This window comes from Aptenodytes patagonicus, chromosome 1, assembly GCF_965638725.1.
Source record: "Aptenodytes patagonicus chromosome 1, bAptPat1.pri.cur, whole genome shotgun sequence".
Taxonomy (NCBI): domain Eukaryota; kingdom Metazoa; phylum Chordata; class Aves; order Sphenisciformes; family Spheniscidae; genus Aptenodytes; species Aptenodytes patagonicus.
This window is the reverse complement of record NC_134949.1, coordinates 124,642,933-124,669,818: the sequence shown is the minus strand read 5'-3', so window position 1 is coordinate 124,669,818 and position 26,886 is coordinate 124,642,933. Positions and strand designations below refer to the sequence as shown.

Below are 26,886 nucleotides of genomic sequence, written 5' to 3'. Positions count from 1 at the left end.
TCCCCAGCGGCAGCCTGCCCGCCCCGCTCGGGCCGGGAGGCGGCGCAGGCAGCGGGCAAAGCCGCCCCCGCGGAAGGAGCGCGCCGCCCCCGTCGCCCCGCGCTGCCCGCAGGTGGCGCTGCCGGCAGCCGCGCTCCCACCCGCCGCCGCCGCTGCCGCCGCCGCCGCCGCCGCGCCGGCCGGGCTAGCGCAGCCCCCCGGCGCCGGCCGCAGCCCCTGGGCCCGCCCGCGGCTGCCTCCGCGGGGCCGCGCCTCCCCCGCACGCCCGCCGCGCTCCGCGCCGCGCCGCCTCCCTCGTTCCCACACACACGCAGACACGCGCGGCGCCGCCGCGGCCGTCCGGTCGCCCCCCGCTCTCGCTGCGAGAGGCGCGAAGCGGCCCGGAGCGGAGCCCCGCAGCCGGCGGGCGCCGCTGCCCCGGCGTGCCCGTCTGCGCGGCGGCGGAGCGGCGCGGGAAGTGGGCGAGCGGCGCGGGGAATGGAGACGCCCGACAGCATCCTCGGGGCCGTGTGACAGCCAGCGGCGCTCACACACGCGCACGCACCCACCGGCTCGGAGCCGGAGCCGGAGCCGGAGCCGGAGCCGGAGCCGGAGCCGGAGCCGGAGCCGGTGCAAAGCCGGGCAGCGCCGCCCTGCCCCGTCCCGCGGGGAGCCGGCATGGAGTGAGAGCAGCGTGCCGCCGCCAGGTAAGGAGGAGAGGGTTACCCGAAGGGAGGCGGAGGAGGTACTGGCTCGCGGCTTGCGTTTTGGTGCCTGTGCCCTTACGGCTCCTTGCCGCCGCGTTTCTCCAGCCCCCCCAGAAACGCCCTTCCTCAAGCCCCCGGGCAGCCACAGCGGCAGTGCCGGGAGGTACGGGGTGCGTTACTTATGTAACCGGGGGGCGAGCAGCCTCGGCCGCTTTCCGCTGAGCAAGCGGCGAGGTGGCGGCGGGGGGGGGGGGGGGGGGGGCGCAGCGGAAGGGGGACACGGCGGGGGGCCGGGCCGGCCCCGGGGCCCCCGTTTCCAGCTGCCGGCCCCCGTTTCCAGCTGCCGTCGCGGGAGCCTCCCGCGTGGGAGCCCCGGGCTGCGCCCTCGGGCAGAGCGCTGCCGCCGCGACGGGGCCGGTGCTGCGCCGGTCTCCCTTCGCCTCGGGGCTCGACAGCGGGCACCCGCGGGCGGGGGCGACTAGGGACGTCCCGCCCGGCCTCCCCCTTCCCAGCGGCGCTCCAGCGGCAGAGACGAAGCCGGGAAGAACTTCAAAGCGGGGGTGGGGGGGGTGTGCTGTTTTGGCTGCTCCCGTCTCACTCCTCCTCTGGGAGGGCAGTGGGGGGCGGCCGCGCTGCGGGGAGCTGGGGTCGCGCTGGGCTGATGCAGGCAGCGCTGAGGGTAGCCGGGGCGAGGCTGAGGGGAGCCGGGGCAGCGCTGAGGGCAGTCGGGGCAGCGCTGAGGGCAGCCGGGGCCAGGCTGAAAGAAGCCGGAGCCAGGTCGAGGGGGCGGCGCGGCCCCGGCCCCGCTAGGCGGGCGGGGAGGGGAGAGCCTCCGCTGGGGGAAAGGGGCAGCGGGAGCGGAGGGGAGGGGGGATGCTCACGAAGGGGTGCCCGTCTCCTCTTGATCGGAGGGAGAGCGAGCTCGGTATCACCATGGCGACCTGAGGGAGGAAAAAGCTAAATAAATAAATAAGTAGGAGATAACTCCCCCCTTCCCCTCCCCCGGCCCCTGCCACCGCCCCTTCCCGGCCAGGTCCGGTCCCAAAGGTGGGAAGAAAGATACCACAGACAAAACTTTCCTCTCGTGGTAAAAGGGGGCGGCGAAGGGCCGGGGGACCGTGGTGGGGAAGGGGCCGCCCCACACGGCTCAGCGAGCCGCGGTTGCGGGGAGCCAGGTGCCCCCCAGTCGCCGTTCCCGGAGCCTCTTCTCTGGCCACGGCGGGAGGGAGAAGCTGCTTGGCGGCGAGCTCCGCATCGCTGCTTATTGCTGTGCCAGCCGTGCCCCCCAGCCGCCCTCTGCCCGGCTCCCCGGCCGCTCCGCGCACCGCCAGCCGCCGGGCGCTTTGCCGCCGGCTGCGGGCCCGGCCCGGCCCCGCTTCAGCACCGCGGACAGCGGCGGGAGCGGCGGCGTCAGCACCCGGGTCAGCGCCGGGGCGGCGGCAGCGCGGGGGAGCGCGGCGGGAGCGCGGCTCCCTGTGGCGGGCAGGGAGCCGGCCGGGGGCTTTGGATGGGGCCCCTGCTCTGGGAGGACCGGGGAAACCCCCCGCCGGTGTCCCCACGCCAGAACCGGCTGCCTTTCTCCGCTCGAGCTAGCGCCGAGCGCGGTGCCACTCCCTGCCGGGTGCCAGGAGCCAGAGGAAGCCTCACCTAGGGCCACTAAACTTTTCTGAGCCAAATGCATGCAGGAGCCGAGACTAAACACGTTAACAAATGGCATCTTTCAAAAGAACTTGCTCGAGGTTGTTTCTTATGACTCTTTTGCAGTGGTTCTCAGTAACTTGTTATGGCTAACTGGTTCCCCAGCAGGACCGTTCACACGCACGACATCCATAAAATGAGTCCTGCAGAAATTGTGAAAAATATGTGTTCTCAACTCGTTTTCCTTAAGAAAACTTGTTGAGAAATTGCACTTGAAGAAATTGCACTCTTAGCTTAGGGAGCTATCCCACTGCTGAGGTGCACGATTACACAGGTGGAGTTTGTGCCAGACAGACACGATCAACTAATCAGAAAAACACCTCCTGATCAAGAACTGTTCTCCTCAGACATTTGGTGACCAGCTTAAAGAAATATACAAAGTGTATGAGGAAAAGCATTCAGGTTGGTGATATTTCACCGAAAGCCAAGAGATATTTATCGCACTGATAGGTTGTAAATTATTGGCTCAGTTTTCCTATATGTATCTCATGCTAGTAGTTACATATGCAATTATTGCTTCAGACTAAGAAAAAAATATTCTAGAAAAGCAATCAGCATAACAAATAATATTCACTGGGGAAGATAGAGATGGATTAGTCACTTTTGTGCTGTTCACTGTGTCAGGATGTTCTTTTTTCATTAAGCAAACAAGATTTATTTAATCTCGCCTTGGTCCTGATAGGCCGTAAACTATAGATACATGTAGAATTATTGGTTTTGAATCCAAATCCCCAGCCTCTTGAGGTTATGCTTTAACTATAATCAAGCTGTCAAATCACAGCAGCTACCCGGCTCCTTCTTTGCCTGCATTCCTTCTTTGTTATAAATTGTCCGTTTCAAATTTCAAAATTGCAGAGGCAACCACATAGGTGAGTCTTATTTATTCATGCATGGGAGATAGTCAGGCTTTGTACTTATGCAGGGACTCCAAGCAAATTCATCTCTAAGTTGTTGTAAGTAGAAGTTGAAGTAAAGTCTTTTTAACTGTAGATCTACATTTTGCCCTAACTACACTTCTTGACAAGCCAAGTGAACTAATGACTTAAGTCTTTATGGAACTGGAGACCTGAATTTCTTAATGATGGGCCTCACATTTTCAGACCTATCTCATAGGGATTATGGAAATAAAGGACTGAACTGTAAGTATGGGCTTGGGAACTCATTACTTTCCTGTGGGAAAATGAGGAGAAGGAATAGAATACAGCTCTTCAGGGCAGTTACAAGATCATTTATAATACTTCAAGCTATTGATTTTATTATGTAAGGCAATATTCCTGCAGTGTCAGAATAATTTTATCAGATAATTACAAAATGATTTTGCCTTATAAGCAGCATAAGAAAAAAATTAATTATAGCAACATCAACATAAAATCCCACAACCACAACCTTAATCATTTTAGTAAAAGACAGAATTCTTTGTGGAATTTCTGCCAGTGCATTTAAACCACATTCAATACGAGGTTCCCAAGATACATAATTTCACTGCAGAAAAATACTTACTTGTTTTTCATAAGCATGTATTTGTAGACCTGTTTTATATTAATTTTATTGAAACATGGTATTATGGAAGGAAGACTACGCAAGAGAAATAGAATTTCATTTATATTTTCATAAAATATCCATCACAAGGGATTTATTCAAATATTTCACAGGTATAAGCTCTATGTTGTTCTTTCAGCTATAAAATATCAGAAACTCTAGACACTGTTGGTGTAAGGCTACTGGGTTTGTTATGATCTTCTCATGGTGTTTTCACAGATACAAATAGATTTTTATTCAGGAGATGTTTATATGTTTCTATAAAAGTAAGAAGTAAAAGAATTCATATTAGCATTCTCCCAAATAAATTAAACTATGTCTTAAGTAATAGTGGTTAAAGCATTGTAGCAAACACATTTCTATTTTATTATTCCTTTTATTCATTGTTGTTAAAAGTTTGGGAGCTCTGTTCAGTGTTTTCATCGTCTGCTTGCTACCGAATGTTGCTTTTTAATTGGGACAATTAAACACTGGCAGTTTTTAAAAAAAGATATAATTTAGGTTGATGTGTTTGTTACATTTATGTGGATGTACAATTTTTACTGGTGGAGGCAGTTTGATACTAGGAAACAATATTCCTAGTATATTAAGTATCAATATTTAAATATTGATCATGCAGAAAGAGACTGATGCTTATTAAACAATGAATGCTAAATTTACCAAACAGTAAACCCAAGAAAAGAGTTTTAATCTCACTCCCACTTGATAGTGACTTCCTGGAAGATTTTTTGTTTTCTCCCCCAAAAGTGTGCATTGGATGCTTTATTAGGATGCTATTGATATTGGAAATACAATTTTATTATATGTGTGTTAGGAATAGCTGGAATAAAAGTATCAAGCAATAGGAGGTTACTGACTCTGTTTTTTCATACACCGCTGCAATTTTTAATTATACCCAAGGATGCTGGTTGTCATGGAAGCTTGAAGCCTTCTGATGGAGTCTCATGACAGTGTTGTGGAGTCCCTGTCAGAAGGACAGCCCACACCAGGCTACCCCAACCCAACGTACTGCAGGAGGTGAATGGGAGCAGTCCTGGCCATACAGGGGCTGGAGGAGGAAAAGCTCTGTGGTCAAAAGTCATGTGCAGAGACTGGAGGTTTTTGGTCATATACATTAGTATGGCAGCTGCAGAGGCACTGTACACAGTCCTCATTGCAGAAGCCCCAATTCGTGCCAAAGGTTGCAGAAGGAGCTCTAACATAAATGAGAAGAACCTCTAACGGAAGTTTTCTTTGGAGTATTAGTCAATACAGTTTTGAATTAAAAAGATAGCTAAAAGGTGAAAGCCCATTGATTCCCTGCTTCTATTTGCCGGTTACAACTTCAGGTCAGCCATTAGTGGTACCTGGGCATGGGGTACAGCATGATATTCCTGGTATAAGCATCCACAAGAATAGGAGTCATACTATTACTGTAGGTCTCACTGACAGTAAGATCAGAAATGCCCTCAGAAGACACATTGCCCTATTAACATAGTAAATATCACCTTGATATTAGAAAATAAAAGGCTCATTCTATCAGGCCTGCCTTACGTCAAAATGAATGCAAGTATACGGCTGGAAGTTCACGATACACACCATTCTTCAGTTTGATGTTATTTACTTCCAAGAAGCATTTACTTTCTTGTCTCACTTCGGTAGGAAAATAATGTAGTATATCTAAGGGCAGAACTAGCCTTGCAGTCAGAAAACTCTTAACATTTTCACGCATAGCTTGCAATTCACAGGAGTAAATTACAATTCCACAGAGATTTAGGTTTGTTAAAGCATTTGCATTAATAGCACTGTATGTGTTAGTGCAGATGGTGAAGGCTCATTCAAATATGTAAGCCAGAGAACCTGTTATTAATCCTTACTGCCAATGACCTACTCTTTGTGTCATGTGCAAAGTGAGTGGTTCATACCGAGGGAATTTAGCTTCAGACTTTGACATGTATGTGGACAGCTGAGCCCTCAGAAAAGCCTCCCAACAAGGGGAAGTATCTGACTTATCCTAATACTTCAGGATGTTGGCATGAATGTAAATGTGATCTTTGCCATTTGGTCTTGAGGCAGTGCCACCTAATCCTCATCTGCCCCATGGCTAAAGGCAGTGGTTAGAGACAGTATGGATGGGGTGAGGAGCTTCAGCACAAGCTTGGATATGCTCCTACATCCCATCACAGGCCTGCAGACACAGCCTTACCCTTGACTTTGATTTCACTTCATACCCTTTGACCTGACTGTGTTGGGTCTTTAAGTTCAACCGTGCCTTTAGAAAGAGAAGTCCTAGGTCTGATTGCTACTGTCATAGCAGTGACGGCATTTCATAGGCAAATAAGCACTAAACATCATAGGTTTATACAGCTGTTCTGTATTATTCCACATTCATTTCATCTACATAGACTGTTGGAGCCTGACCTGAAGAAGCCACCACGCCCAGGATTTGTTTGGACTCACCGGAGCAAAACACTGGGGCTTGTTTTCTGATGAAAATCAAGTGCTGGTACTTGTGCTGAATTCTCAGAAAAACTTCTGGACAAGAAAACAATAATGTGCAGATTGAAAGGGTGAAATAGAAGGCTGAAAGAACGAACAAGATGATGAGAGAGAGAGCGCATGAGAGCATAGTTAATTCAATGTTCTAATCAACTGTGTTCTGCAGTGCTTTATCATAAGCATCCCTGCATCAGGCTCACCAGCTCAGAGCACTTTGCAGCATTGCAGGAAATTCTCTGCTTTTTGCTTCCCATTAAAAAAAAATCTCATTGTGTCTTGTCAATACAGACAACTTTGTCAGTGAAAGCAAAAGTGAAATTATCGTATAATTTAGTATTTATCATAATCAAGAGCAGGGGTTCATTAGAACAATGAGTATCTGCCAAATTATTCCTCAAAGTATTAATTTGAAGAATGAGAAAATAATGACATTTCCTACCTTCCTGCTTTTTCTCCCCCCCTTCTCCTGTTGACACACGCAGTCTGCAGTTTCTATCAGCTTGTCAGACAAATTTGCCATTCTTGAAAAGAAGCATTTATGCTAAATGATTGTAATTAAGAGCCGCCTTCTTCCAGCCCAATAGCTGTCTGGACATGGAGGGGTAATTCCCCATAGATTTCCATGGGTCCAGATTTTCACAGAAAAAGCTTCAATAGGCAATGCCTGCTTTGGAAGTATAGCCTCCCTGGGCTCCCTACAGCATCAGTGAAAAGAGTTGAGCAACTCTAAAGGGCAACTCTAAAGAGCAACTTTGGTCCACCAAAGCTCTCAATAGGCCTCTAGAGATGTCACGTTTTGGTGCCTCAAGTTTCATGGCATGCACCTCAAGTAATTAAATCAATGTGGCAATCTACAGTTGCAGGTGGTGTGATGAATCCCTGTCTTCAGAGCGGTCCCATGCAGAACGGTACCCACTAAATGTCTTCACTTGCATGGTCCTACATCACTGTCTTCCTGGCTGGCTTATAAAAATCTCAATATTACGTAGAACTCAGGCTTATTTTTTTCTCCCATCGTTTCTGACACTCTCCAGCTGCAGCATGAAGTAGCTCAGTGCTTCCTGGTCTCAGAGGTGGCCTTAGACTATGAGAGCTGGAACCAACAACAGGAGCAGGGAGAACATAGTTATGCAAGGAAATGGAAGGGAACCTTTTTTAGTTATTAAAACTAGTGGCTGTTTAAGGATATCAAGGTTGTCATCAATTGCAATGGGCTCTGATTCATGGCCTCTGTGTCAATGCGGAGAGGAAAGGAGGTTGAGCTGGAAGGGAAGTAAAGGAAACCGTGCCAGCTTTGGTACAGCCCTAGTGCTGTACTCTCCTTAGTATGCTGCTGGCTTTCTCTGGTACAAATGCAGAAAAGCGTATCAGTTAGATGGGAAATAAATAAAATGCCTCATTTAATTCTTTACTGAATGGCAACTAGGGATTATCAAATCTTCACCCAGCGTCATTTTTACAGGGCAGGCGGAGAAAGGAGGCTATTGGATCACAGCCTATTAGCGCTACCCAGTGTGGTGCGTACATCAAACTGGGGCTGTCTCATGAAATGCAGTGTCTCTCCAGTAACCTTGCAATCCATGGCTGTTGTGAATTACTGTATAAGAATTCTAATACTTGAGGTAGTTAATCATATTAAATAAACTAGATACATGTTTATCTCAGCCAAGTATCCAGCAGGGATATGAACAATCTTTATGAAGCTGCTGTATTCCATATATTAGGCATAATTACATTAAAGCATAAAGTGCATCAGAAGTCTTTCAGGATTACAAATGAAGTAATGTTAATTTACTTTCCAGAAATATACCAAAGTTACCATTAAAATCAGAAAAAGAAACATGCGAACAGAAGATCGTCGTTACTGAGAAAATATTCCAACAATATCTGCAATATTCTAGTGATGGTGACTGTAATTATATGTAGGATATTTATAATATGATTTTGTGGTAGTTGTTGGTAAGTGCTGACTTTGCACTTGTGAGTGCTATGCAGTATGTGAGAACACAGCTCTCATGTAACTGTTCTCCAGACATTCATTGCCATTACTTTTTTCTCTACAACTGGACTTAAACTTTTAAGAGGTGACCACAAACTGCTGCTGCCTCCCAGTGCCAAATTCTGGGTCTGACTGAGTTCTTCATTGCTAGTCAGAGATTGCAAAGCTGTGTAAAAATCTAAAAGAAGGTCAAAAGTTGGAAGAGGTGGGAAGGAGAAAGGCCCAAGAGAGAAGGAATAAAGACACACAAAAAGGGAAAGGAAAAAAGCCCTAGAACTGGATCATAAACACTCCCGTATTCGGAACAGTCCATTCCACAGTTCTGGGATGGCTCACTGAAAATGGAGGCCTATTTGCAACATCTGGATGTTGCTGATCACTATTTCTCTTCTCCCTACCTCTTGCAACTAGCAAATTTATGGTTTTAATTTGAATCCATCTCTTACCAGATCACAGGGCTCAGAAATGCATCTCACAAGAAGCTACAGCAGTTAATACACTGACTTAACACTACCAAAGCCTTTGCCTTCTGGATATATAAAAAATAATTACAAAGGTATTCTAAACTGCTACCCAGAAAAGAAATAGTACCCACTGTGTACAAACAGCAAATGTCTATTATTGTCACACTGCATTCCAGCAGTGGTTGCTGCAGGAAACAGCTTTGCTCTTTCATGAAGTAAGAGGTAACAATAGCAGATATGAAGCCAATATGTCTCCAACCAGAATTTAAACTGAAATACTAAATAAAGTCAAAGAATTTTAAAAAAAAGAAGACAGAATTAGGAAGAAGTTCTGGCTGGGACTGTTTGCAAAGAACAGAACTCATGGTTTGTTTGTTGTTTTGTTTTTAATTACAGCTGCATTCAGAAGCCAGACTGGTGGGTTTGGGGAGTCACACACAACTCACATCTTAGAAGAGAATTAAGCTGCTGGCTGGTAGGAAACTCAGGTAGGCCCTTGGAGATGCTGAAGAGAAAAGAAGTATGATATTATCATGAGGGGAGATAATAATAACAAAATAAACTGGAGGAAGCCTTGCTGGAAATGTATAGGAATAGTAAATCCTACCAAGCTGTTACAGAAATAGAATCACAGAAAATATGTGATCTTGTATATGCATTTTAGTCAAAGCGCATTGAAGTCTTTCCATCAACTTCAACGGGTTTCATATCAGACCTTAAATGTAAATTTATTTTAAATAGGCTAGTATATAGAAGAGAGAGGTTTGACATATGGCTTCATTAGTACATCTCAGGATGGCTTCATTACTTAAAACTGTCATCAGAAATCTTTGTATAATCCAGCCTAAACTTTGTTCCCATTTGTGCTACGTAATTCTAAGTGTGCAGCCAGTGGATAGAAGGAAAGCAATCAACTAACATATTCCAGAAATGTCTACAAGCATTCCAAATCCTTTTCCTTTATGATGATTTTAAGTTGCAGTTTCTCACATTTTGCCACAGTGCAAGCACATGGTAGTCCTATGGGAGTTTTGCAGCTCCCCGGGAGTAAAAATAGCACATTTTCAACAGAGATGGCAGTGTATCAACCCAAACATTTACTAGGAGTTGGAACCTGAGTATTTCTGCTTGACCTCTGGTAAAGATCAGCCTGCTTTAGGGCCAAAGCATGGATTTGGGAGTAAATATGAAAATATGTTTCAAAGCAGATTATTTTAAAATTAATGGCTATTGCGACTTCCATGGAATGTCAGTCAACAGTGGTTGAGGTGAGCACAGCTGAAATGGTCAAATTGGAGGCATAAAAAATGTCATGTTATATTTCCTCACAGCAACCAATGAAATATCATAATTCTTTTTAAAAATTCAGGATAAAGTCAGATTTACGCTATTACTACTTTCCCTTAATTAAGTTTTCCATAAACAAGTAGTGCAGGATCAGACCCATATCAATTTACGGCAATAAGTCTAATCATTCCATCAGCTTAAGAGCAAAGCAAAAATAGTTTAGATCAGCTGTTTATACAGACCACTATGACAAAAGAAAAACCGAGAGAGGGGAAACTCTAATTCCTGAAAGAGATATCGTGGCTTGTCATTGTGCAGGACTAGATCCTGTGCAAAAAGGACCTTTTCAGTAGTAAGCAAACATTAGATCAAGCCTAATGAAAAAATCTTTTCTTGAACAGTAGGCCCATTAAAATGCCAAGTGACACTGCAGCTATATCAAATGTGTAGGCAGGGCTACCCCATATGGTTCAAGACAAAGACAGGCTAAGGAGTTGGGCTATGCAAGTGGGAAAGCTGAGAGCAAACACTGGCAACTGAAATGACAAGAGATCTTCATTTTCTTCTTGAAAACAAGGCCTCAGGCACATCCCTTATAAGCAGAAGAGGGAGAAAAATCAGGCTTCACTTTCTGCAAATTATACAGAGGAAGAACTTTAACTTTCTACAACAATTAGATTTCTGGCTTCAGGCTAGCTTTTCATTTCAGTGAAATCTAAAGTTGAGTGAGGCTGGACCCAAAGCATATATTCCACAGTTCAGCATAGTCACAGTCTAAAGACTGGATTTTGTGGGTTGGCTTCATAGTCAGTTGAGTTTCAGAGGTAAAGATGTGCCATAAGAAAAAAAAACAACAAAACACCACAAACAAAACACAAAAAACCCCACACCAAAACAAACAAAAAAAAACCCAACCCCAAAGCTAAACCTCAAACCTTACTCTTCATTTATAACTGTAATCATCAAAGCCATACTCAATAACCTAGAATTAGCACTTCTACTTAATCCTACACATCAATGTGGGAGGCAAAGAGGAGGAGAACAGTGTTGTTCTGATGCAGCTAGATAAACATTTATTAATGATTAGTACAGAGGTCAAAATTAGAACTATTAGAACTAAAAGTTAAAACAAATTTTTAAAATGCTTTCCCCCCCAAATAAAAATGTTTGTACAAGTAACTGGAAAATATAATGCTTTACCTTTATATTGCCTGTGAATATTTCCTCAGTGCCAATAATCGAGGACTTAATCTTGTATGTCCTACCAACTTTCAGATTTTGATCCATGTGAAAAGACTCTTGTTCAGTGTATGTATAGTTATCACTCTAACTTAACCCCTATCATGGACCTCTAATGAACTCAGAACAAAACCTAATGAACATTACTGAATATACGAATTATGGAATCATTTCACAGAATAATAGAAAAAATATGTTAGAAGGAACCTCTGGAGGTCTCTAGTCAAATCTCACCAGTGCCAAGCAAAAGGGAATAATCGCTTCCCTCAACCTGCTTGCTAATTTGTTACTAATGCATCCCAGTATACATTCAGCCTTCATTGCTGTAAGGCTACACAGCTGATCCATGTGCAGTTTGCTGTCTGTAGAACCCACAGGTCCTATCCTGCAGTTTTGCTACCTAGCGAGTTGGTCCACAGCCTGTATTGAAGCATGGCTTGCACTTCCCCAGGTACAGGACTTTGCATTTGTCCTTGTTCAACTTCATGAGGTTCTCGCAAAAGCATTCCTTTTGCTTGCCTAGATCCCACTGAGTAACATCCCTACCTTCCCTGTGCATCAACTGCTTCTTCCAGTTCGGTGTCATGTGGAGGCTGGCTGAGATGCCTTCAGTCCTGTTGTCCAGGTCACTGATGAACGCATTAGCACTGGCCCCAACTGGTATCAACCCCCAAGGAACACCATGAACTGTTAGACTTGAAACTGTAGACACTTCAAGTTCAAAGGTCCAGCCAATTTTCCACCCCTCCTTACAGTCTACCCATCCAGTCCTGTTGTCCTTGTTTGGCTAGCAGAAGTTAAGGGATAATGTCAAAAGTCTTGCTTAAAGACTTGCTACTCTCCCTTCATCCACAGATCCAATCTTTTCATTGTAGAAGGCTGTCAGATTGGTCAAGCATGATTTGCCAAGGGAAAAATCCAAACTGACTCTTCCTGGTCACGTTCTTGTTTTTCATGTGTCTAGAAATAGCTTTTTTGAGAATTTCCTCCATAGTTTTCCCAAGGACTGAAGAAAGGCTAATCAGCCTGTAGTTCCCTAAATCCACCTTCTTGTCTTTCTTAAAAGGAAGGCATATCATTTTCCTGTTTACAGTGGAACTCCTTATGTATTTTGATTTTTAATGTTCTCATGTTCATTATTCTCATTTTTAAATTTTATAATTCCTTTCACTTTGAGTATCCTTGTCTCTTGCTACTAACTTGGCTGATTCTCAGGGTATAACTTGATTTTCTGTGTGAATAGTCTATCATCGAGTGATTACTTGGCAATCGTTTCCAAATTTGTGTCATATTTCTAGAAGGTTCATATTTCATTTGTAAGGCTTTCTACCGCAGAAAGTAGGTGTACAGCATCCCAGCCCAGAAGTGGATTTGGAATTTTCCTTTATAAATTGTTACCTTTATAAAATTCCTACTCTCACCAAATACTTTATCTATATTCTTTCTGTGCGCATGTGTACTGGAATAGGAAGCTACATAATTTGGAGAAACTTTTAACTCCTTTGCAGCAAAACAAAGGTAAATGTTAAAAATGTTTAACCATTTGCTTGGCAAATGTTTGTTGTGTGAGTAGCTCTGCACTACTGAAGTACATAGAGCTATCTGGGCATATACAGTTATACATAGGAGTATGGGAGTTTTGGTTCGGTTACTTCTGAGTCCTTAACACAAGCTTGTTTCCTTCTGATATTTTCAACTGTGTATTTTTGATACTAGTCATAGATAAAAGCTAGCTGCTGCCTTTGAAGTGAATGAGGGTTTTCCTACTCATTTCAGTGGAAATAAATTGAAATCCTTAATTAAATTTTGTCACCTATATCAATCTTCATGGAAGAACTTTAGCATAGTGATATTTTCCTCATAGACATATCCTTGTGGGATAATAATTGAAAATGTGAATTAACTGCATTAACTATCAGATAATCAGGTTTTTTCCTAGGACAGTCAAATTTCTGATTGACTTACACTGCTACAGTAGTGACTTGAATTAAACTACTGCCATTTCAGTCCACTAATAAAAGCACAGCAAGAGCATTACAAGGAATTCTGAAACAAATATACCCATGCTCTGCTTTGCTTTTGATCAAACTGTTTCTCCAGCTTCATTCTTAGCTCCATGAATGTAAGTGTCTCTAGACTGTACTCTAGGCCACCACAGCTGTTTCAGGTACTGAAATAAACTAAATAGTCATTATTTACTCCCCCTCAAGTGGCTGATCTTTCCCTCTCCTTCTTTTCCCCTTGCTCCTTCTCCTGCTCCTTATATCTGTAGAAAAAAAGCATTTTTTTTTCATTCAGTTTGTCAAGGCTGCTGAACAAAGCCTTTTATCCCCACTGGGCCTCTGAAAATGTGCCATGGTTACCCTCCACACTTGGAAGGACTTTCCACATCCCTCCTGAAGGTGTTCTTCTCTTTTCTTCAATGTATATTAATGAGAAAGCTCAGGGGTATAACAGCCTATTGAAAAGTGGACCAATTATCTTGTTGTGAGGAGTAGGCAAATTCTAATTTGCCCAGATTAGAAGGGAGTAAACTCCATCCTCTAGTACATGCCCTCACCTATACTGAAATGGTTTTCATTTCCCCACTGGAATCTTACATATTTTGTCCCCAAGAGCATGCAGAGGTGAAGTGCTAAGAAGTGCTAAGAAACACTTCAGAGCACTAAACTCAGGCAGACAGAGTACTCCATTTTCTAAACAAAAAGCAATTATAGCCCTTATTAACCTGCACCCCTTCTACAGGCAATGGGACAAGATCAAAGAACACAGTCATTACTAAAAAAACACAAAGGAGGTTTCCAGTTTAGGAAACAAAGCAGCAGCATCAGGACAATGACTGGGAGAGCAATGTTGCAGGCCTCTGTTTTCTCTCCCAGACTCATCAAAGACTCTGAGTGTTCAGATGACACACATTCAGTTTAAAGTCAAATAATGCTTTCTTCTAATTACTAGCACTTTGAACTTTTAAGTAGTATCTCAAAGTGAAGCTCTCTTGCCTCTAGCAACTCCCACAGAAAGAACATTTCAAGCTTAGCATCTATACAGTAGATGCAGCACACAGCATCTTACAGCTCCACATTATTGGCAGTGCCAAAAAAGGAAGATATGATGGAAAGAGATGCAGGCCAAAGTAACTCCTGATTTGCATGCCATGCAATCTCACTGCTGTTTTATGGAATGGATCGTATACAGAAAGACAGAAACTCAGAGACTTGCTGAATACAGCAATCCCATACCAGGCAGAAATTGTATCCCTGCAGAGCTAGTTCCTCAGCATGGGTGGGTACACGTATGGGAAGCTGACTTACAGATGAAATAGAGTGTTTTCCCAGTCTCAGTCAGGTTCTTTGCTGACATAGACCATATAGCTGCTCTGTACTATACTGGCCGGTTTTTAGTGCCTTCAGTCTAGTGCCGTGGATGGGGAACATCAGATTCCAAAAGCTTCCAGTGTGGTCTCCACATGCTACTGATGATCATACAGCTACGCCCATTTGGGAATTTCTGAATGACAGAAGAATGCCATGGTCAACTATTGCAAATGGTCAACTATTTGTGCCAAACTGGGGCCACAGGAACCTAGTACTAAGTATGCAATTATGCATGCTTTTTATCAGGTCACTGAATTAAATCCATGGGCTACCGCACTTCATTACATACATGGAGAGATGGACATTTTGCCTGGTACAATTATCCTCTAATCCAAATAATCTCTGTCAAAGAACTTCATTCTCTTAGCTGTCACAAACTGAAGTTGTTCACCTTTATAATGAAATTCAGTGCTCCGTTCCACTGTCAATTTCCTCATCAAGTAATTCTTGTCTTTCCATGCTGCTGCAGTGTTATACAACCAGCCACGTGCAAAAGCTGGATGCAAACCCAGCTTAAGAGCCAAGCTCAACACAGCACAGCCACGTTCAGTTATCTATTTGGAGAAAGGTACAAACTCTCACTTGACTGGTTCCCATTACAACGTAACAGTGTTCAAGTGCCATAAGCATGATTCTCCCCTGCCTTGAACTCCGGAGAGTCATGTATACACCTGTGAAAATCAGGATGGGAAAATTTGACATCCACTTTGCAAGAGTGTGAACAGCATGCAGAAACTCTAGAACAGGTCTCCAAAACAGCATACTGGCATTAGCATGAGGTAAAGTAAATCCTCCCTCTCAGTAGGACTAATTCCCCAAGGTGCAACATTTGTATGTGCAACATTTGCATATACAGGGCATGATGGACTGGAGAATCAGGTCTGCTGTTGATAAAAGATAGTAAAATTACTATGAAAAAGGGGAGTGGTGGGATGGAGAGCGCGGAGAATGATGTTTTAACAGCAGAGTCCAAAAGCAGACATTACCTTTGTAAACTTGCTAACATTTCAGTGAAGGAGTTTTAGTCTTTCCTTCAGCAAGGGTGTGAATTGCTCCCAATGTGCCTGAAGAGAGATTAAAAGAAAAAATAAAGGTCAAATATCATGAGCAGCAATACTGATTACTTATTAAAATCCCACTATTCAAGATGCACATAAGGCATTAAGCTCCGTTCCGGACATATAAAGCTTGCCACAAAATGCAGTGCAGAGACTGAACTGTGGCTGAGCTACTTTCAGATCTAAAAGTTCAATGTGGTGCTGCTCCCTGGAGAATTAGTCTTATCAAGAGGCAGGACTTCTTCAGACACAGCCACACCTTCACGCTAACACTGCTACACAACTTTTAGAACCCAGGTTAGCAATTCTGTACAACAAAATGTCCCACCATTAATTCACCACAGGATTCAGTGTCTCCCTTACAACAAAGCAGCAGAATTCATCTAGGCCAACAGGTCGGTAAGCCACTAGCCCAGCAGCTCTTGAGCTATTAAATACAAGTTTCAGGATGGAGTTTTAAATATAAGGTGTTAACAAGTATCACAACGTACATAACAGAGTGATGAACACAGGCAGTTCCACAAGAAGTATCTTGTCTCTCAATTATTTGTCAACCTGCATCACTAAGGACTGTGACAGATGAGGTCAATGATTCATCCCAAGCCTTGGACTACATTTGTAAGGGCTGTATTTCCCTTTCCATGAAGGTCAAGAGGGGAAAGATATTCAGCACCGGACATGCCACTTAATAGAATTTCATAAGACTCATGAAGGAAAGCCATGAGATTGGGCCATCAGATGAAACAATGATCATAAACATTTTAACACAGGAAACCTCTGAAGACAGAGACAGTAGGTGATTGTATAGGTTTTGCAACACTGCCAGTAACAGAATAGGAGGAAGAGGAGGGATAGGGTTGGCTACATCCATCTTTGGAGACAGACAGTTTCCAGCTCCTGAGTAATCATCTGCTGAGATCAGGAACAGACACATAGTCCTGGTAGGCAGAAAAAAATCTATTCCAAATCTATTACGAAAGAACTCCTCAAGAATTCAGAGGATGCGTTACCGCCAAGCAGCCTGAGTCTGAACTGACTAGCTGAAAAGTTACTCAGGCTTATCTGTACAGGGAATAAGAACTCGGGTTCAGGCCCCCCCTGCTCAGATGGTATAACTGGGATGGAGTGTGGCTTCTTTGACCACAGAATGGTGTTCCATGAGCTAGTGATAAGAGGAGTGCCACCTCCTGACAAAGACAAAGGAAGACCGCCTTTGCTTATAAACTTCCTCCTGGAGGAGGAATTTAACTGCCCTTGAAGGGAAGGATGACAGAAACTTTCAGGAAAAATTTTTTCACTGAAAGAGTTGTCAAGCATTGGAACAGGCTGCCCAGGGAAGTCATTGAGTCACCATCCCTGGAGGTATTTAAAAGATGTGTAGATGTGGCACTTAGGGATGTGGTTTAGTGATGGACTTGGCAGTGCTAGGTTAACAGTTGGACTCGATGATCTTTAGGGTCTTTTCTAACCTAAATGATTCTATGACTCTAGGTATGTGTAAACACCAATGACTTTGACAAGGGCCTAAAGTCAAAGGCATGCATAGGGCCATTCATGAAAAGGTCATAAAAGGGATGTAGTGAATGAGTGAGTCAATCCATTGAACAAGTCCAATTATTTCCCTTTTATTTCCTGTCTTCCTTGCATTAGCACAGACATCTTACTCGATGATCAAGATAACACGTTAACTGGCGCAACAGAGGCTTGAAGAGGTGGCTGACACAGTAGGTTTGTTCAGTGCCTATCCAGCCATATTATGTATATGGAGGGACTAGATGCAAGTGTCCAGGTAATGATAGAAGAGGAAAGGAATAAGGTGCTAATACATTGGGAGTTTAAAATAGGTCACTGAACTAGAAGGAGCAGCAGATGAATTCTTTTGTGGGCAATTAGAAGAATCACCCAGATTGCAGGAGCTGTTGGTCATAGGGATTTGGGGGATTTTTGTAGAAAACTACAGCAGTTAAGGAAAGCTGTCCTTCAGAGAAAGGGCACACACCCACACGCGCAGACACACACACAGAGGAATCCAGATGAAGTATAAGAAATGTAGTAAGAGAGCAGCTGAGCTAACTTGTGAATTTTACATTGACCTTACAAGAAGGTCACATACACAAACTATGTCATAGCATTGAAGATAATTGCTGAAGGAAATAAGGGCTAACTCTGGATACCAAGAAACAAAAAGAAATTCAGCTTGCAAGAGGCATCAGTGATAGCAAGAAATTAATCTGTAAGTAGATTAGTAGTAAGAAGAAACACTGTGAGAGTCTTGGCCTGCTTCTCAACAGCAAGGAAAGCTATAGATGATACTCAGTAGGATAAAGAGTATTTTATGTGGTTTTTGCGTCAGCTTTCACTGGAAAGGCCCATGGTGAGCAAGGGACTAGTACTGTTCAAACCAAGAAGGAATATCTTACCCTATAACTGGGAAGGTACAGGCTACAGTGTACATAAAGCTAGATGTTTTCAAATCAATTAAACCTGAAGAATACATTAAAGGACTGTCTGAGACAACATCAAAGCTACCTGAGAATTCATGGAGAATGAGGGAAATTCTAGCAGGTTGGAAAGAGCAAGTTTGGTGCCCATCTTTAACACGAAGGATGTTTGGCAGAAAAAAGAAGAGAAACTGGTGAATTATGGACCGCTCACCTTAACTTAAGCTCTTCAAAAAATAAAAGCTGTTTTAGGCACCAGAAAATGTATGCTGAGGGCTGCCAAAATGCTTTTGTCAACAGCACATTGCATCAAGCCAGTCTAATTTCATTCCACAGTAGATCAACACAGGCTAAGAAAGAAGCTGAGAAGGTCATATATTTTGATTTTATTAAGATATTACACCATCTGCCACAGTATTCTAATAAGGAAGCAAAGAAACGTGGTCTAGAAGAAGTTATCTAGTCATGGTTACAAAACTAGTTGTAAAAGCATGCCAGGGAAGAGTTATCAGTGCTTCACTGCCAGTACGGAAGGATGTGTCAAGTTGGGTCTGTAGAGTGTCCAATTCTGTCTTACATCGATGCTCTGAATGATGGACTTAACTGCACTTATAAAGTATGCAAGTATTTTAGAGGATAAGATGAGCATTCAAAATGATCTTGACAAAGTGAAGAAAAGGTCTGAAAGACCAGATTGGAATTCAATAGCAACACAGGCTATTCCCCTAAAACAAGAATAATTGGCTACAAAAACAAAGGACTGGAAACAACCGGAGAACAATATACCTTTCCCAAACATGCTAGATCTTGCATATTCCATCCTGAAACATCTGATTCTCTCTAACTCTAGGGAGTTAGGCACAAGATAAGCACTGCATCCTGCTCCTGAGAGTAAGCTTCTTACAGCTAGGTTTGATCATGCCTGATGACTTTTTACATTCTTTCTTATGCTTTGCTATCACAGAGCCTCTGCTTTAAATGGCTTCAAAGTTGTTTTACGTTGCTTTTAACCAAATGTTTCTTCAAGGTGCTCAGCACTTCAGAAATGTAGGACAGCTGTTTTATCACATTGCCTGTAAATTACAACAGATTGGTTGTGCCTGCCAGAAGCATCCTGCCCTGTGAGTGGATGCTGAGAAAGGATTAAGCATGCTTGGCTGCCTCATTGAGACATTTGGCAGAGGAGGAGGTGAGAGGAGGCCTTTACCAAGAAAGTCTCCAGAACACTGACTGAGTCACCCTGGACTCAGGACCCTACAAACAGCTATGACTGGGGAGGAGCCTTGATGCCAGTCCTAAAATGTCATTGTCTTGAAGTCCAGACAACATGTGGGCTGCACAGGAGAACAGGCTGGGAAAAGCATCAGTGCACAAAAGCATATCCTGATGAAGAGGATGCTAAAAAATCTATGTCCTTTTCAGTCATACATATTGAAGCAACTGAATGTTCCTTTCTCATTTTTGGGTGGCAATCACAAAAAACAGATGTTACGCTATGTTATTTTGTGTCACTGGCATCTAGCCCCCTGGCAAGATTAAAACAACTGTTGGCGTCTTTGGAGCAACTGGGCAGCAGAGCTGCTTCCTTTACTTACACAATACCATTCTGAATAGCCTTTGAGTCTAAGATTTTGTTGCTTTGTAATCTGTGTTTTGGCAGTCTTCTCTTCCACTCCCCCTGTTCAAATATGGTATTCCCCAATCCTTACAGAGTCTAACATGTATCTTTATTACACCATAAGCTTTGATGAAAAATACATGTAAAATCCATGACATCTATGACACCCATTTAAGTTCCACTGCAGAAGGAAGGACGTTTTCAGGGTTAGCTTTGCAGTTTAACTTCTTAGTGTCTTTTTGAACTCAAACTTCATCAGTAAAGCAGGATAAACAGACTTCAGTACTGGTCATATGTTTCACCTGGATGTCCAACATAAGTACATAATTTTACATAAAACGTTGAATACTTCTGACATTAGATATATGATTTAAAAGTAAAAATGGCAATCATTGGCAAAAAATCATTTGAAGAATAAGTACTATTCATTCCAGCATTGATAGGTGGAATAAGAACAATTATTTCTTGTAGATTGCATCTCTTTTGCTAAGAGCTATATGTGATGTCTTCTGGGGAAAAAATGAAAAAAAATCAAACATAAAAATGACCTAGCTATCGGTCAAGTGTATGACATTAGGAATGTGTCACTGGTACAATATAAAGAAGTAGAAATACTATACACCTGGTTAGACATCAGACATAACTTTTCCTCCGTTTTAGTTAATTGTCATTGGGAAAGAAAAAAATACTCCAGAAGTAAACAATCTTCAGCTTATCACTTCTGCAGTCTACACTCTAAGTTGTAAGATCACACAATAAACTACCAGACAGTGCTATATAATGTAAATCCTATGGGTGGGTGTTCCAGCAGTAAAATGGGAGATATACTTACTAACTAGAAAAGAGAACCATGATTCAAGGGAGAAGGGGAAAAACTAAATGGAACAGTGTTCCGACACTCTTTGAGCATTTTAATGGTTTTTACCATAATGTTTGTAGAAAGAAAGACCATGTTTGTTCAAACTTTACCTCTTAAAAGTGTTTTTCTGTGAAGCTGAGAAATAAATTGATACCTTTCAACTAAATGACCCCTTATGTAGCCAGCACTGTAGACATTTTATTTTCCCCCATCAAATAAAAAGCTGAGTGAAATAAAAAGTTTAAAAGAATCTTAAATGAACTCAGTTTCCAATTACATAGATGTAACAGTGCTAGCTTGCCAGAACCAATAGGATACTTGTAATATATTAAAAGTAATTTTATATGACTTGGAATCTAAACACCACCTGACCCTCTACTGCCTATAGGAGATGTAGAGTTGCAGTGACAAAGCCCAACAGAAAGGCTTTCCTAATGCTAAAAGTCTTATAAAGATAAGAAGGGGACCACAGCAAAGTAAGCCACTGTGATCATAAACTAATGACTGGGACTGTCCTCTGACACGGCGGCACCAGTACCAAACCCTCCCAGTCTCCAAAACAGAGAGTTATGTCCAAATTGCTTGTCAGGAATGGGCTTTGGCCCATACTAACTCCAAACAATACTTGAGAGAGGGAGACTGCCAGTTGGCCTGGGCCAAAACTGTGCTCATGGGCACTCTAACAGTTCAGAATTACAGACAACTGAGGTCCAGTGGCCACAAAATTCATGCACATTTTTACTTACTCGTGTAGACAGAGCCTTGGACGACAGAGGAGATCTAAGCAGCATATTGATTTGTATTATGCCAACTATTCCTCTTCGACTCTGGAAAGGAGAAAGCTCTGTGCTTCTATTTCATCAAGAACGCATAATAGGATGGTCAAAAATTGTCATGATTTCCAGTATATCTTAATAACAATCAGCCATTTCAGTCATGCTAGCTGTCAAAAACTTAGACATTTAGAGTAAGTTGGACTGCTTCCTCTGCAGTCAGTCAACGAAGAGGAAATAAATATTTCCTATCTCAAATCCTGTTTTCAGTGGGATAAAATGATCTCTGGAAGTACCTGCTTGTTGCCTGCTTGTTGACTGCTTGTCTTTGCCTCCATTGACTACAGAAGGAGCAGAAACGACATCATCATTTAAGAAGGAAAAAGTAGGTGAAATGAATTCCACAATTGCCACCTAAGATTTCTTTAGCTTCTGCAGGCTTGGTGAATATATTATCTATGGGAAACGTGGTTGCACGGAAAATTCCACTGAAAGTTTAATTTGGTGCATCCTCTTGAAAAGAAAGAGACCTGTTACTAAAGGGACAGAGAAAGTTGCTGCTAGAATTAAGGAGTTCCTGGCTTTTAGCCTTTATTCAGTACGCTGGATCTTGCCAGCAGAGACAACCTACTACGTTTGGAAGGAGTAGATATTTTAAAGGGAGAATGGTGTGGTAAAACAGTTCTTAAAAAACGGTTTGGGGGAATACACTCAATGTAGGCTCATGAATCATTTGTGAAATATCTGCCTATACTACTCCTAAGGTTTTCAGGCAGCATTGTGCTTTATGGAATGAACTTGAAGTAAAATGGTCCTGATATGAGGATACGCTGTAACTAACTCTTTTTCAGATTTCACTGGACATATGTAGGATGGAGAATAACTACTGATACCAAAACTGAATACTCTTTTAATATGGATAAACCATACTAGATTTATCATGTATCTATGTATGCTGTTTATGTCTCTCTGGGAATCATAGACAAAACCCTGCAGGATATATTTTTAGATTACTGCGTGATTTCACGTGACTTGAATCTAAATTTAATCCAAAACTAAAATGAGTAACTACATTATTTCAAGCCCCCAGAAGCTGGAGACCATTCCAATAGATAATTCAATGCTAAACCGAAGAACTTGACATTCAATGGGTACAAATGTAAAAAGATATCTTCACTTAACAAAAGAGGTGATCAACTAGTTGAAAAAACAACAGCGTGTCACCCAGGGACACAGAAGGGACACTGCTATCTAATGAAGAGAGACCTGTCATTGCGTTAAGCATTCCTACAGTTATACATTTTAGAACACTCATTAAAATAAGGTGATTCAAAGGCAACTTAAGTAATTTATTTAGATTCCCTGTCCCTTCTGGGTTGAATGTGGATTGATAGAAAGATGCGTAACTGTTGGCAGAGAGGACCAAAGTCCCTAGGACATCTGATGATACAAGTCCCTGGTTTCCCATGAATATGTGCAATCAAACCCCATAAATTAATAGCAGCCAGTGCTTTATTCCCAGGTCTGTTAAGCCTTTAGCTAAAATTCTGCTTTTGGGGGGGCAGATCCTGTAAACCAAGGGAAGCACATGACTCACAGATAACTTTTCTATTGTTTTTAAGAGTAGGGGTCACCATCAGTTCGTTCGCTGTTACTCCTGTAAAAAGCAGATCACACCACATAACCCTAGCCTAGTAGCTTGTCTTTGGCAAAAGCACATTTTTCCAGGCTATGCCCAGGTCTTGTCATGAGAACTGAAGAAGTGGTGAATCCACATCATAGCTGGCATCTGGACACACAGGTTATTATACAAACGTTACTAAACATTTGTGCCTCTCTTTTTGTTTGTATTTGTCTGGCTTTAACTTCTCTCTATTGTTTCTCATTACACACACCTTCCTCCACTGCATCAGAAATATCTACAGCACTAACTGAACTGTAATTAATTACAGAACTGGAATTCAATTGTCAAATAGTTCCATAAAGACAATATATGGCAGCGACTTCCAGGACACACTGGCTTAAGCTCGGTATAAACTACAGGCTTAAAAGAAAAACCCTATTAGTCCGTACCCAGGCACCTGCCTTTTGTAACAATCTCCCAGACCCTACAGTGTTTCCTAGCTGACTGTGTCCACCTTCAGGTAGGCTGCGCTGAAGCCTTTTTAAGCCACAATACATTCAGTTATTAGTAAGTACAGAGAAATGCCAGCTCATAATAAGCTAAGATGAAATATTTAAATATCCACTATTTTTGTCAGGTCTGAAAATTATGAAAGCTTCCCAGTTCCATTATATATGCAGTTCCATGCCTCTACTTCAACACTGCAAATCTACGAGCAACTGTTATTAACTGTTTTTCTATATTAAAGGTTATGTAGTCGGAAGTCTGTGGAGGACTTTGACTGTAAATAGCAAATTTCCCTCACCAATTTTCACTGTGAATCACTCATATTCTCCACTGGTTCTGTCAGCATAACATCCCTTGCAAGCACACTGCAGGTACCACACTCATGAGTAAAATGTACAGTATGCATCAGAAATGTACATTGTTGTCTGGAGAGAAGGATTTCCCTCAAATTCTTTCTTCATATATTGTCTTTTCTATTCATTTGCCATGAAGGGAATTCAGGAATCAATAAGGAGGGAAGAAAGGAGTCCATTAAGATCACTGGCAAGAATAACAAGAAAATAAGTGTAGTAAAATTAAAATGCAAATTAAATGATGTGCAGACAGTATGTGTGTTTGTGCCCACGTGCTTGCGTACATGAGCACATGAAGAGCTATGTCTGTGCATTCATGCACTAGTGTGTATAAATTCAAAGGGACAGCTAATTCAATAGCCTGACTGTAAATGAATTTGCAGCGGTCACCTTTCTTGTGACAGTCAATTGCTAGGTATGCGTATGACCTGCCTATGTGAAGAGGTGACAGCACAGCACAGCACAGAGGTATGCAAAGATGCTCAGGCACGTCCTGGAAATAGCAGTTCAGATACTGGCAGCCGAACAGGTCATCCACCTAGCATTCTTCAAAAGGAAATTAGCCCACGTGTGTCTGGTCATGACAACGGTCATGATACAGTTCTAACATGCATACTTCACAAAGATGAATGAGTCCATCACCAGTGTGCACCTAGAAGACAGGGCAATAACATGAGACACAGAGCTAAAACAGAGAAAAAATAACCTTAGTGACTCAAAGTTTCACAAGATTCCTCCAGCACAGCAGACTGCAAGGTCCAGAATTTCACTGCCCTGATTGATTTCTCACTCCTTGGAGCAATTACAGTAAATTCGAGGAAAGGGAATGTTGCCACCATGTTCTTCTAAACAGATCATCCTCCTACCTCCTCAATTAAAAAGCAAGCAATGCACCTCTGAGACACAAATATTGCAAAATCTTTGAATTTTCAGAAATCTAACTAGATTAAAGCAAATTTAATAAGTCCAGTTGATGACTAAGATTTTTTTCTGCTTTTAAAAAGACAGTGTGTTTTGTTCTTGTAGGATGTTGAACCCTTGTTGTTTGCTGCTGCCATCAAATGTGCATTATAATAGAAATGTAGAAGATGCCAAGCCCCAGCATGTGTTTCCAATTAAGATTCTTCATTTTCTGCTCAGATGTTAAAGTATGACCTGATTAGCTCTGCCAATTATCAGAGCTCAGCTTCTGTGACTTATTCAACAGCTAGTGTCTAACTTTGTATACTTGGAAAGAACCATATTCCTCAAAGATCAGGGTAATTTTTTGAAGTCCATTGACAACACGGAAAATTTAGTGTGGGTCAGGGGAAACACTTCCAGCCTGTTTTCTGTCTTTGAGTCTTCCATGTCTGCTCATACACTGTGATAAGAAGCAATTAGCACAGCTCAAACTGCAACTTACAACCTAACAGTGCAGGTCGATGTCTATTTTTCAGGTACAACGATTTCACATAGTAGAATTTCTTGCAGTAGAATTACCTGCAAATTCTTAAGGCTTAGCACAATAGGAAAAGTTATTTCTTTCTATCTAGGATTCCTCAGTGATGTTATCAAATAAGGAGAAGCAAGAAAGTCCGTTCTTAAGAACTACTGTCCCTTGCCAGCAAGAAAAGAGCAGTGTATTATTTACAGAAAGCAAACGATATGGAATCAGAGTGAAAGCAACCAACATGAAGGGTGATAGATGAAGTGCCAGATTAAGTCTGAGCTTTGAAAATGCATTATATGTCACACACAAAAAATACTTCAGTATGTCTGTTAGGTAAATTGTATACAATTATCAGAAGATACCTTTTTGTGTAAGTTTTAGTTTAGGTTTTAATTTCAAGTAGTGGTCACTCATATTCAGACAGGGTCATAAAAATTCTTTTTAAAGCACTTCTGCATCCTACAAAGGCAGCAGCTGCCTCTCCTCACCTTCCCCAAAGACATAGACGTACGTATTATGCAGCTGTTTTCAGTGTCTTGTTCTGCACCAGCAACAGGAAAGAGCAGCTAGAGAGATGGGGAAAACAGGAGCAGGTTCTCCAGCTGAGAAAGGGAATGTTTTTAGAACAGAGCTGCATATGCAAAGACTTAGCCTGGAGGTGGGTTTTAACGTAACTTTTATAAAAGTGGCAGTAAAAATGCAGTGTCCATAAATGGCAGGCCAGATGGATTTCCCTCTGTTTTCACGGGTTATGCCTCAAATACCATGACGCATATGTATTTGGTGTGTGAGGTGATTTTCCTTCTGGGTGAAATATACTCCTAGTCATTGCACCCAAAGCTTTTGGTATTGATAATGCCATAGATGATAGACTGGGAGTTTTCCAGGCATTGAGATTACAGGTTTACACTTTATTGACAAAGGTGTCTGTTATCTCTAGTTTTGTCTTTACGTTTACCCCGGACAGCCTGCAATACACTTGCCCATACTGAGCTGTACTTTCAGTGTGAACATGCCCGTGTCAAACAGAACTGAGAAGACTACGTACTTCGGGCTTGTGGAGAACATTTACTGTGCCCAGTGAAAGGGAGGAGGACTTGTCTTACCGAGAAATTAAACCTCTAGGTTCAGCCCCTTGTCTGGGTACCCTTTCTAGCCAATCGAAGGAGACAGATACCTCCAGAGGACGATTCCCCGTGCCATCTTTAGGGGGGAGCAGAGCAGTGCCTTTTCTTCCTGATTGCCTGTAGTGACAGACAGGATGACCCACAGAAGTAGATGGTTAACTTGCGGGTGGCTGAAGCGAGGCGAGGTGAATGCTGTCCTGAGCGTGTTCACACAGTGCGTTACTGCAGCATAGCAAGCCTCCTATAAATGCTCACCCCAGCACACCACACAGGAAATTCCCCATAAAGGCCAGTCTAGTCTAAGCATACACACTCTCACCCTCTGGGAGT

The 26,886-nt window shown here is 42.8% G+C and overlaps 1 protein-coding gene across 3 annotated transcripts in view; it reads left to right on the top strand.

Annotated features, from left to right (window-relative positions):
- The first annotated feature begins 512 nt into the window (after positions 1–512).
- Positions 513–26,886, top strand: part of KCNJ6 (potassium inwardly rectifying channel subfamily J member 6) — a 168,553-nt gene continuing 142,179 nt past the window's right edge. The window contains exon 1 of one of the 3 annotated variants that reach the window (XM_076354040.1): positions 513–686. The gene's annotated coding sequence lies outside the window, so the exon portion shown is untranslated. Of the gene's footprint in view, positions 687–9,292; positions 9,353–26,886 lie in introns of those variants that run through there. The other 2 variants (XM_076354021.1, XM_076354032.1) reach the window with 2 other exon arrangements.